Genomic DNA, 11,650 nt, shown 5'->3' on the forward strand with positions numbered 1-11,650 from the left:
CACTTCCCATGACAGTCCCCCACTTCCCATGACAGTCCCCCACTTCCCATGACAGTTCCCCACTTCCCATGACAGTTCCCCACTTCCTATGACAGTCCCACACTTCCCGTGACAGTCCCACACCTGTGATACTGAGACATTGGGGTTCTAGGTGAGACTCATTGATTATCAAATCCTTACTAGCATCTCCTATGTACCAGGCCTTGGGCTAGGTTCTAGGTGGACCGTGGTCATTACAGTACCCATTACCCCTGCTGTCTGGGGCTTCCAAGTCCCACAGACAAGAGAGACAAAATATACAACTAGAAACCATGAAAGTTCCATAAAACAAACAGGCACGCAACTCTCATAGGGAATGGTTGGGGTAAAAGGGACAGGCAAGGAAAGTCTCTGTCAAGTGATGGCATTTAGAGATAGGTATGTAGATCAGTTGGCAGAGCATCTGGCTGGCATTCAAGAAGCCTAGGGTTTGATTCCTAGCCCCACATTAAACAGGCATGGTAGATCATACCTGTAACCCCAGCATTTGGGAGGAAGAGACAGAAGGATCAGAAGGTAAAAGTCATCCTCAGCTACAAAGGAAGTCTGAGGATAGCCTGGGCTACATACGACTTTCAGAATGAGAGAGGGGGGAGAAGGAAAGAAGGAGGGAGGGAAGGGGAGAAAGGATATTTAAATAGTATGCATGATGAAGCAAGGAGTGGTAAGATGATATTCTTCGTTGTTCCCACTTACTGAGCTATGAGCCTGGGCCAACTCATTTTTAAGTATTATTAATGACACTCTGAAGCCCACATTACAGATGAGCAAACCAAGCCAGAGCTTAGTTCCAAGGCTAGGATAGGTCAGAGGAGAAAGGATGAAATCCTAGATCTAACCCCAGTTTTGACATGTAATTCCATTTCTTGAAAAAAAAAATCATTCAAGAGTAATCAAATATTCAAACAGAAACTTGTATAACAGGATGATTCTAATACTGTTTTAGAGTTTTTATTTGGACACTGAGAAAGGGGTTCAGATTTAGATTATAGTTCCATTTAAGAACACCTCTTTTTGCCGAGGCAGTGTTGGTACATGCCTTTAATCTCAGCACTTGGGAGGCAGAGGCAGGAGGATTTCTGAGTTTGAGGTCAGCCTGGTCTTCAGAGTGAGTTCCAGAACAGCATGGTTACACAGAGAAACCCTGTCTTAAAAAAAAAAAGATTCTAAAAAGTGGTTTAATCTTACCATCCTGTACCTTAATGGAGAGGAAAAATGAACAATAAACAAACAAATGAATGAATAATAAATGAGAAGGGAACATGTAAATGGAAAGGCAATAAATAATCATAAAGGAGATGGTGTTTGAAAAAAATCCATCTTGTATGCTAGCTCCAAAGATACCATAGATTCCCCATTACCTAAGGCTGGTGAGAGCTATCCAGTTATTCCACATAAAGTCCATGAAGGTATTGCTAACATTTTCCAGAGCAAAGCATATTCTTTACCAAAGCATATTCAACTGTTATGGCTGCCTCTCCAGTGTTTCTTTAGTTCCATGGGTTTGTGCAAAATGGGACCAGGAAACAGAACAATTAGAACTATGCTTCTGGCTGGAGTGGTGGCTCAGTGGTTGAGAGCACTGACAGCTCTTCCAGAGGTCCTGAGTTCAATTCCCAGCAACCACGTAGTGGCTCACAACCATTTGTAATGGGATCTGATGCCCTCTTCTGGTGTGTCTGAAGACAGTGGCAGTGTACTCACATACATAAAATAAATAAATAAGTCTTTTAAAAAAAAGAAAAAGAAGAAAAAAAAAGAACTATGCTTCATGAAACATCAACAGCCAGAACTGAAAGACACTGGTCTTCTAATGTCTTAAACAAAACACCTGTCGAACTAGAGAATTAGTGTTGTTCCATGGACTGATTTAGATCCCTGGATCCTGTGGACATAGTGATGGATAAACATGTCAAAAGCAAACAAACAAAAAACCAAAAAAAAAAAAAAAAAAAAACCAAAAAACCATAAAACCAAAAAAAAGTAGTCAGAGAAGGCCAGAAACAAAAGCACAGGATGGGAGGCTCAGGGCTCTTACCCGTAGTAAAGGCCACCCAAGGATTGTATAAGGAAGGTATTTAGTTTTCAACTGCAATTGAAGGTCAGTTGCAGGGTAGCTGCTGGGTAGGTCAGTCAGCAAGGCTTTGTCAGATAAAGTTAGTGGTGGCCTCTCCGAGCAGAGGTTGTACAGGCTGGCCTGTTTGTCATTAGCTCAGTAATCTTAGCCTCCCATCTCTTTGCTGGATTTCCTGCAAGCTCTCAGCTTCTCAACCACTCTCTGAATCAGCCGTGGCACATTAGAGACAATCTCGCACATGTGTTAAACTTATATTTATTTACCTTAGAGTCTGACTTAACTTTTGAAAACTACCTTAAGAGGGATAAAGGGTCTTTCCTTATCAATTCTGGGTTATTTACGTGTTACTGGGTTATTTGCTGTCAATAGTTATTACTTGTTTATAGTATTTTATGCATAATTATACCTGTTGTTTAACCTTCGTAGAGGAGGTTTAATCCCCAAACTTTTAAACTGATGGACCGAATCACCATTAATAGCCAATACTTCATGCCCAGAACAGACAGGGTTAAAGCCAAATGTCCTAGCTGAGTGGAGTTGACATTTTAAAAAATCTTTCTGTCTCTGTTTTCCTCCTGTGGCTCCTTTTATCCTCTTGCATATGGATGCTGCAAGATATTTTGAGGTAAGTTTGAAAACTAGCAGTCGAGTGGGCCAGGACTCCACATCTATGCTTGTGTTGGTTTCTTGCCATTGAAGGTGAGCGCGTATGGAATGTTAACATGTATGTTGGAGTTCTGTGCTTTTTGCTATCCCATTGATTTAAAAGATTATAGATCCCCACTCTACAAACAACATTTGTCAATGGATTCTTCTGTTTCTTACACCAGAAGTAAGGGATGAGTGGGCGCAGGTGCAGTGTGTCTTGCTATAGCCCCAGCTGCTCAGAAAACTGAGAGGAAAGAATCTTGAGCCTAGGAACTCCCGGATAATCAAGTCAAACCTTTGTTGGGTTGTTGAATTTCAAAGTTTTGTTTGTGTTGTGTTGTGTGTGTGTGTGTGTGTGTGTGTGTGTGTGTGTGTGTGTGTATTTTTCTAGACATGGCTTCTCTGTGTAGCCCTGGCTGTCCTGGAACTTGCTCTGAAGACCAGGCTGGCCTTGAACTCATAGAGATCCACTTGTCTCTGCCTCCCAAGTGCTGGGACTAAAGACATGTGCCACCACGGCCAGGAGAATGTTTTAAGTTTTAATTTATCACCCTGATTTGCTAATTACATAGTATATTTGTGTATCAAATACCACGGTGTACCTCATAAATATGCATAATTATTATATGTCCAAACAACAATCAAAACAAAATGTGAGAAAGGCAGTTTCTGGGCTGACATAGAAGGGTGGAAGGAGAAAAGAAATCCTTTCAACCTTTAGCCAAGGCCCTTAGCTCTCTCATTTGCCAAATGAAGACAGTGGCAATAATTTCAGTTTGCGCAATGATTTTCAAGACTGAATAAAAAGTGGTTGTTGTTGCTGCTGATATCCAGGATTGTCTAGGGACTACAGACAGCCCTAACTCCCACCTCCCATGGTGGGCTTTGTACCCTACCTTCCCATTTCCTTAGTAACTCTAGAAAGACAAAATATTACAACTGCCTCCCTCTTTAGGTCTCTTGGTTTAAAGGAAAAAAAGAAAAAAGAAAAAAAAAAGAACTCTCCATCTTTCCTGGATCAGAGACAAGGCATTCTGATCTGCTTTAAAGATTACAACATTACATACTGCTGTCTCTGCCACAAGAGTTAATCCAGCTGGCAGTTAATCACCTGAAATCTGATTCATCTGAAGACCTGCAAAGGAGATGGGGAGGAGCCGGGTGGAACAATTACCCCTTAATGAGATAGTGTTCTTATCCAGCTCAGAACCCCTCCCTCAGTGCAGCCTCACAGAGCTTCCCTTATGGCTATCCTGCCAAGTCTGCCCTCTTTTCTGAGGGAGTGTAATTTGTTTTCTGAAACAGGGTTTCCCTGTGTAGCCCTGGCTGTCCTGGAACTCGCTCTGTAGAACAGGCTGGCCTTGAACTCAGACATCTGCCTGCCTCTGCCTCCCGAGTTGTTTGGTTTTTGTTTTTTAATTTTTAAAAAAATAAAAATAAAAATTTAAAAATTTCTTCGTATGTTTCTCTTTCAGATACTGGCCAAAAGTTGAAGCGTACTTCTCCGGATTCACTGGGATTTCTCACCCCTTCTCTGAGGCTCCCCGCCCCTTGCAGCACAGGGCTCCTTGCTCACCTCCCTTGCTATCTCTTCTTCTTCTCCATCTTTGTCATCTCTGCAGTCGCCAAGATTGACAGCCTGCCGGACCTTGTTTTTCTCTCAGACTCTCCTTGCAATTCCTTCCAAGTTCACTTCTAAACTCTTTTACTAGTGAGGCTAAGAACCCAAAGAAGGAGGGCCTAATTCCTCAAAAGCACGACCTACTCTGTGTCCTTAGCCACAAGACAGTTAACCATCTAAAGGAGAAGCCAGGGGAGGCACAACGAAATGGAAATGGCCTTAAGACCATCTCTGCCTACATGAATATTTTAGATTTTTTTTTTGCAGTGTTTAATCTGACAAACCTTTTTTCTTAAGAGAAAAAAGAATTTTCAGAACTGTCTTTTCTAAAATAATTATGAGAACTTTTGTTAGATACTAAGTGTGTAAAAACTGCTTGACAAATTAGGGAAGCCCTCTCCTCCAGGTCTCTTTATCCTGAAGAGTTGAGTACTGAGGCAGATGAGATGGGGTTAGATGGAGAGCCCTGTGGTGGGTACAGGTTCTGCTTCCCAGCAACTAACAACCGGGTTTGAACTCGGGGACCCTCCTGGTATAAAGAGAGAACACTAACTCTCTCAGATTGTCCTCTGACTCCCCCGCTCCCCCCAATAAAATAAAATGAAAGAAAATGTAATTAAAGTATTTCAAAAGAAGTAGATAATAGGGTAGACTCCTTTTAACTATGTACTTTGACTCTTTATTTTTAATTAATTAATGTTGCAATAAAGACCAAACCAAAGGCCTCATTAATTCCCAGCAAGTGTTCTATCACTGAAATATGACCCTAGCTCACATTTTGAAGTTTAAATGGGTGTTAGGCCATTTGGAGATGTGTAGGTTCTGACTAGTTTTTGAGTTTTCTCTTAGAATAATAACACTCTCTATTAGCGTTCCCAGCCTATAAGTTGCTTTCAACGATCCGATTGGTTCTCAACAGCGTATAGCACCTAATAGGCTCTCGGTACATGTTAATTTTGAGTTAATAATATGGATGCTTAATTCTTCCAACTTCAGGTTTGTTTGTTTGTCTGTTTGTTTGTTTGTTTGTTTGTTTTAAGGCACTGAAGTGTAATAGATGAGAAAAATACTTGGATCCCAATCATTTTAATTGTGTCCATCACAGTGGGAAGTCAGTGACTTCTTAAATGATTTACAAAAGGAGAAATGTGGAGCAAGAGCTGGATCTGGACATAGACAGACTTCTGGTCTAGGATTAAAACACAAAGCTAGGACATTGATGGACTTAAGCCAGCACAAACAGCAGCCAACACCAGGGCAGTTATGATGAGGTTGAAGCTCATGCATCAGAATTGAAGGAACTTATAGGAGTGGATCTCTAGAGCTTGTGGGCCAGCCAGTCCAGTCAGTTTGACTCTGTCTTAAAAACTAAGGTAGACAGCTACCGAAGAACACACCTGATCTCCACATCTGCCCTTTATGCTCCCCTTACACACGTGCAGGAGCCCATTCACAAGCTCCATACATCAGTTTACATGGTTTATATTAGTTAATGTGCACAGGGAGAATGGGTGGGACTTTAGTGATGTTATCTAAGAATCACTAGATGTGCTGGGTTGTGTAAATCTAGGGAAAGATTATTTAGCACTAGCATCCTAATCATTTAACTGTTGCATTTCTTCGGAATTTGAAAAGCCAGTCTGAGGAGAGGAAATCAAAGGAGGTCTCAGAAAAGGGTGGCTGATGCTATGGGAGGGCATCCCAATTATTCTGATCATCTTAGTGATGATCGATCAGTTGCAAGAATCACTCCTACCCATCATAAAGATATCCATGACAGGAGCGGTCAGTCCCACTGAAGCAATGTAACAGTGGAAACTGTACACCAGGTGGAGTTTGCTGTAGACAAGTTAGTCACTCTGAGGCCTTCCCAATCTCACATTTCTGCCTATGAAATCAGGAATAAATTTCCTCCCATTTCTACTGGATATTGCTGATTCTTGTTTCCACCGTGCCTCCCAGTGATGGAGAGCGCAGGCCGGTGTTTGTTTCTCCTTGCTTGTTCTCAGTAACAGTTCTTTCTTTCTTTCTTCCTTCCTTCCTTCCTTCCTTTCTTTCTTTCTTTCTTTCTTTCTTTCTTTCTTTCTTTCTTTCTTTCTCTCTTTCCTTCTTTCTTTCTTTTTTGTTTTTTGTTTGTTTTTCGAGACAGGTTTCTCTGTGTAGCACTGGCTATCCTGGAACTCACTTTGTAGACCAGGCTGGCCTTGAACTCAGAAATCTGCCTGCCTCTGCCTCCCAAGTGCTGGGATTAAAGGCGTGTGCCACCACCCCCAGTAACATTCCTATGGCTTCTCAAATTTATCTAGTATAATACCAAAATCCATTTTGTGTCTACAGGATCATTGTCATTTATGGCAAACATAATACCATACTGGCTTCTCATTTAATGCCTGAAATGATGCTCCAATGGGAAAAAAGTTAAAGTAGTAATTGAATATATTCATTTATAGAATGCACAAGGAAGGCTATTTTATAAAAGAACATGGTGCTAGTATGGTCTCTCTTAATAATTAGGCAAAGGATTGTTGTAAGAATATGTAACTCTCAGCCACAGAACGAGACTTCTTGTTTAGTTAAATCATACTAAATGATGTTTTAGTAAGTAAGGTTTAGTAAATCATACTAAATAATGTTTTTCCTTAATAACTCCACATTACCCAAGCTTAAAAATAATTTAAAGTTGAGATAAAGCAACTCTAAACTCATTTAAAATATTAAATGTCTGTGAATGTATACTTATATGTATATATATATGTGTGTGTACATACATTTTAATTATATATATGTATACATGTGTATACATGTATATGGTGTGAGGGTGTGATGTGTGTGCACATTTGTAGGTTAGAGGACAACTTGTAAGACCTGGTTCTCTCCTACCATGTGGACCCATGTGGGTCTCCGGTTGTCACACTTGGCAGCAGGTGCCTTTGCCTGCTGAGGACTCTCTCTAGGTTCTCCTAACTCATTTTTGCAGAGACAATTCTGCTTGGAGGAAGTAAGCTATTACTAACAGCATTGGAAGAGCTAAGGCTATCCAACTGTCTTTCAAGGAGGCTGGGGAAAGTGCCTCACTGAGAAACTGAAGTGTAATTCCACTCATCTGAGCAGGCCATGGCGTGCAAGGTCCAGAGGTGGATCTCCTTAGGCTGTCTGCAACGTCTCCACTATTTATGTAGTAAACTTGGCTCAACCCAGAGGACACAGAATGACAATAGATCGTGGCAATAACATGAGGTTTATTGATCCACGTACACAGGGTTGGCCACCCTCACGGGGGGGGGGGGGGGGGGGAGGGAGTCAACCCGGAACTCAGAAAGTACACATCTTTTATACTTTACAGAGGGCAGATTTCTGCAACAGGGCTAGCTGTCTTACTCTGGTTGGTGGAACACAGGACAAAGAATCTCTTCAGGCATTGGTTGGCTTGCTCAGGGGGCTGTTCTTGGCTTAGTCAGCCAACTTCCCTATCCAGCTCTGCACCTGGCCTTGAAAAGTCCCTGAGAAGGGGCTGAGTAACTAGGTGGGGGCGGGGGGGGGATTGTCATCAGCAAGGTCAGGGTGACAGTTTATGGTCTTTTTCTAAATTCACCACAGGAGGGGTTGGGGGATTCTTCCAAGAATTGTTAATCTTGTTTTCGTGGACCTTAATGTCATTGCGACCACCAGTTATTTTTGTTTTGGCTGGTCATTCTGATTCAACATCCTGTCCACCAGAACTTTGTTTTTACAGCATGTCCTTGGCTATCTCTGGAACACAATTTCTTAGTGCTTCTCAGAAAACACTTAGCCAAATGGCTGAAGCTGCTGCTGTAAAACTTTGTTTCCATACTGTTTGCTGCTTACAAGAGCTCCCCCCTTATTTTACTGTGAAACTTTATTTCTACATTCCCAGAACTCTGTTTTTCACTTTATTACTTCACCTACTCACTTACTTACGCTGCCATAAAAAACAAATAAAGAAGTGGAAGCTAGAGAACCGCCCAGGTCCAGTCTCCTTACACAGAATCAGCAGGATGGGCTACTTATTATAAAAGATGAAATACACAGCCAGACAATGGTGGTGCACGCCTTTAATCCCAGCACCCAGGAGGCAGAGGCAGGTGGATCTCTGTGAGTTTGAGGTCAGCCTGCCCTACAGAGCTAGTTCTAGGACAGCTAGGGTTACACAGAGAAATCCGGACTCAAACAACAAAAACAAAAAAATAAATAAGGAAAAAAGAAATACAAATGCCCAATAAATGCATGAAAAATGTCAACATCTTTTTTTTTTTTTTTTAAGCCTACAGCACCCAGTATTCCCAGGCAGTCTCCCATCCAGTACTAACCAGGCCCTACCCTGCTTAGCTTCTGAGATCAGATGAGATCGGGCACATTCAGCATGGTATGGCTGTAGACCAACATCCTTATTCATCAGGAAAATATAAATTAAATTAAAACTACATTGAGATTCTGCCTCGTTCAACTTAGAATGTGACCTGGCCTGCAGGTCAAGTTATTCGGGGGATCGAGGAGAGTCACAACCTGTGAATAAATAATGGTCGAGAGAGACGACAGGACTCAAGGAAGCATTGCTTGTCAAGAGCCGTTTACTTAGTGGAGCAGAGCATATTTAAAGCAAAAATCTTGGAGGGGAGGGGAAGAGGAAGGAGGGAGATGGAAGGTTACAAAATCTTCTGGGGTTGAGCTCCGGGGTAGCAGGTGGGGAGGGGTGGATTTCCGTGAATGTTCTTTTCTCAGGGCCAAACCGGATCCTTGTGATTGTCAGGCAGGATGTTAGTCTCAGGGTTCTCAATTAGCTGGGGCAGGATGTTTATCTCAGGGCTCTCATGCTTCCCAACAAGAATGAAAAACATAAGAAAAAAAATAATAGCAAATGCTGGTGAGGATGTGGGGAGTGAGAATACTTCTTATACTCCTGGTCAGAATGTAAGGTATCTTGGCTCCCCTGAATTCAGTATGATGATTCTTCAGGAAACTAAAGCTAGAACTACCATGTGCCCTAGCTAAACCACTCCAGGGTGTCTATCAGAGAGTGAGTGGGGAAGAGAAAGAGGCACACACAGTGAGCTTCATTCACCGGTAAAGAAGGATGAGATGCTATCTGCTAGGAAATAGATTTAGCCAGAGATGGCCAATGCTGAGCAGAGTGGGCTGGTCGCAGAGTGACAAATGGCATGTTTTTCTCTCACTTGTCAGTCCTGGATTTTATATGGACACATGGAAGTGGAAGTGAACCAGAGAGGGAAAGGGTGGGGCATTCTAGTAGTATAGGAGGAAGAAGAAGAGAAGGTAGAGGAGAAGGGGAGGTGGAAGAAAAGGAGGAACAGGAGGAGGAGAAAGAGGAACTGGGAGGAGGAGGGAGAGGAGGAAGAGGAAAAGGGGAGGAGGGAGAAGAAGAGGGGAGGAAGGGGGAAAGTGAGGGCCTGTGTCAAGCTATACCATTCACTTCAGATTGTGTTTATGAAACTCAGCACTGTGGACAATGAATGTACACCTATAAAAATATTCATGCAAGAATTTGTATTTAATTTATAACAATCTTTTGATTTTCCACAGAATTTACAAAACTCAGTACTTGAAATCAGAAATGTTGTATTATTGTATACAGGAGAAGGAGGAAAATTATTCTGGACTCTTTAAGGTAATAATGAGAAGAAAGAAGTTGGCCTGGTTACAAACTTCAGTGAGCACATACTCTTTACGTGATTTACATTAAAAATATCTAACATATGTCTTTAATTGTTTTCTCCCTCTCTTCTTTAAATTAACTGACCAGCTATATCACAATAACCGACGTTTCTATTAAGTCATTATTTCTCTACCTGACCCCCTTCTTGGCTCATGTGACTGCCTCCTGGGGTCGGACCTTGCTAATATTTCTACTAGACACTAAAAAAACATTAAGAAACTGTAACTCAGTCCTTGGGACTGTCACACTGTTGGCTTATTATATCTTTCTGATTTTGTCAAGGGTGTTTAAGTTAAAAGAAAAAAAGAATAAATCAAAACAAACAAAGAAAGAAACAAACAAAACCCCCTAACCCAACCCTAACCCCTACTTTAGATATTTCAAGTCATGAGCTGATTAGAAAGACAGGAGTTATCCAGAAGTCCACCTGGGCCTCAAGAAATGAGGCAGATGAAGCTCATACTCCTCAGACCTGCTAAGAACTCAGAAGCTTCTCTCTCTGCCTCAGCATCTCTGTCTTCTCTGGTGTCATGTCCATAGGGAGCTTCAGGAAGGAAGGCCAAGGGGCTCCTTAAGGGAGCAAAGAATGCTGCTGCTTTGATCAAGACTGGGACTTAGGACTGGAGTGATTCCCTTTATTTTTTCAACCTAAATTATGTAGGTTGAGTCAGAATATTGATAATCTGTTGCGGAATTCTCTTGACGTGCCCCAGCTCTGTGATGATGATTTAAGACATAGGAAATTACAACAGTGGAGATGGTCTGGGTTATGGTATTCTCTCTCTGTCTCTCTCCTTCCCTCTCCCTCTCCATCCCCCCCCCCCTCTCTCTCACACATACACACACACATACACACACACACACACATACACACATATACATATATGTGTGTGTGCATATAATATGTATATATGCATATGTATACATATGTCTATACCTATATCATGATGGGATTTAAGGAGCAGGGTGCTGGTGAAAACAGAGTATGCTTTAGATGTTAAGAGGTATGTGGGGTTAGGTTGTGTGCGGGAAGCTGCTCTCCACATGCCACGTGTTTAGCAATTTTTGGTATTGTTCTTCCAGGAGATTTTTCACTTTCATTTGAGAAACCAGTTTTCCATTTCCATTATTGTCAGCCCATGCATGTTTAGTGGAGGTGACTCACCCTCAGTGTCAGGGAATGGCAAGTGACATAGATTCAGCCTCCCACCATCCCCTTTGTCAACACACGGACTTCCTGATAGACAGACTGGACTTAAACAGTTCTGTGACCTTAATGAGACTCAGCTAGGGACCATTGTATAACAGAATTGATTTTCGCCTCTAGGGTTGTGACACTCGTGGAGATAGTGGTTTGGTGGTGTAGTTACCATGAGGAAGAGGTTGGCAGAGAGGAGACTGGACAAGTGGAAGGGTGGGAAGCTCTAGTGAGAGGACGAGGGCATAAAATTCTGATGACCATTTTAAAGCTTGATCTAATTACAGCTAAAAGTAAATGGCCCAGTCGGGCAGTGGTGGCACACACCTTTAATTCCAGCACTTGGGAGGCAGAGGCAGGCGGATTTCTGAGTTC

At 42.1% G+C, this 11,650-nt stretch overlaps 1 pseudogene; it reads right to left on the reverse strand.

Annotated features, from left to right (window-relative positions):
• Window positions 1–8,665: 8,665 nt before the first annotated feature.
• LOC116076590 lies at window positions 8,666–8,783 on the reverse strand (annotated as a pseudogene).
• Window positions 8,784–11,650: the final 2,867 nt, after the last annotated feature.

The sequence above is a fragment of the Mastomys coucha genome, unplaced genomic scaffold (assembly GCF_008632895.1).
Source record: "Mastomys coucha isolate ucsf_1 unplaced genomic scaffold, UCSF_Mcou_1 pScaffold4, whole genome shotgun sequence".
NCBI classification, from domain to species: Eukaryota; Metazoa; Chordata; class Mammalia; order Rodentia; family Muridae; genus Mastomys; species Mastomys coucha.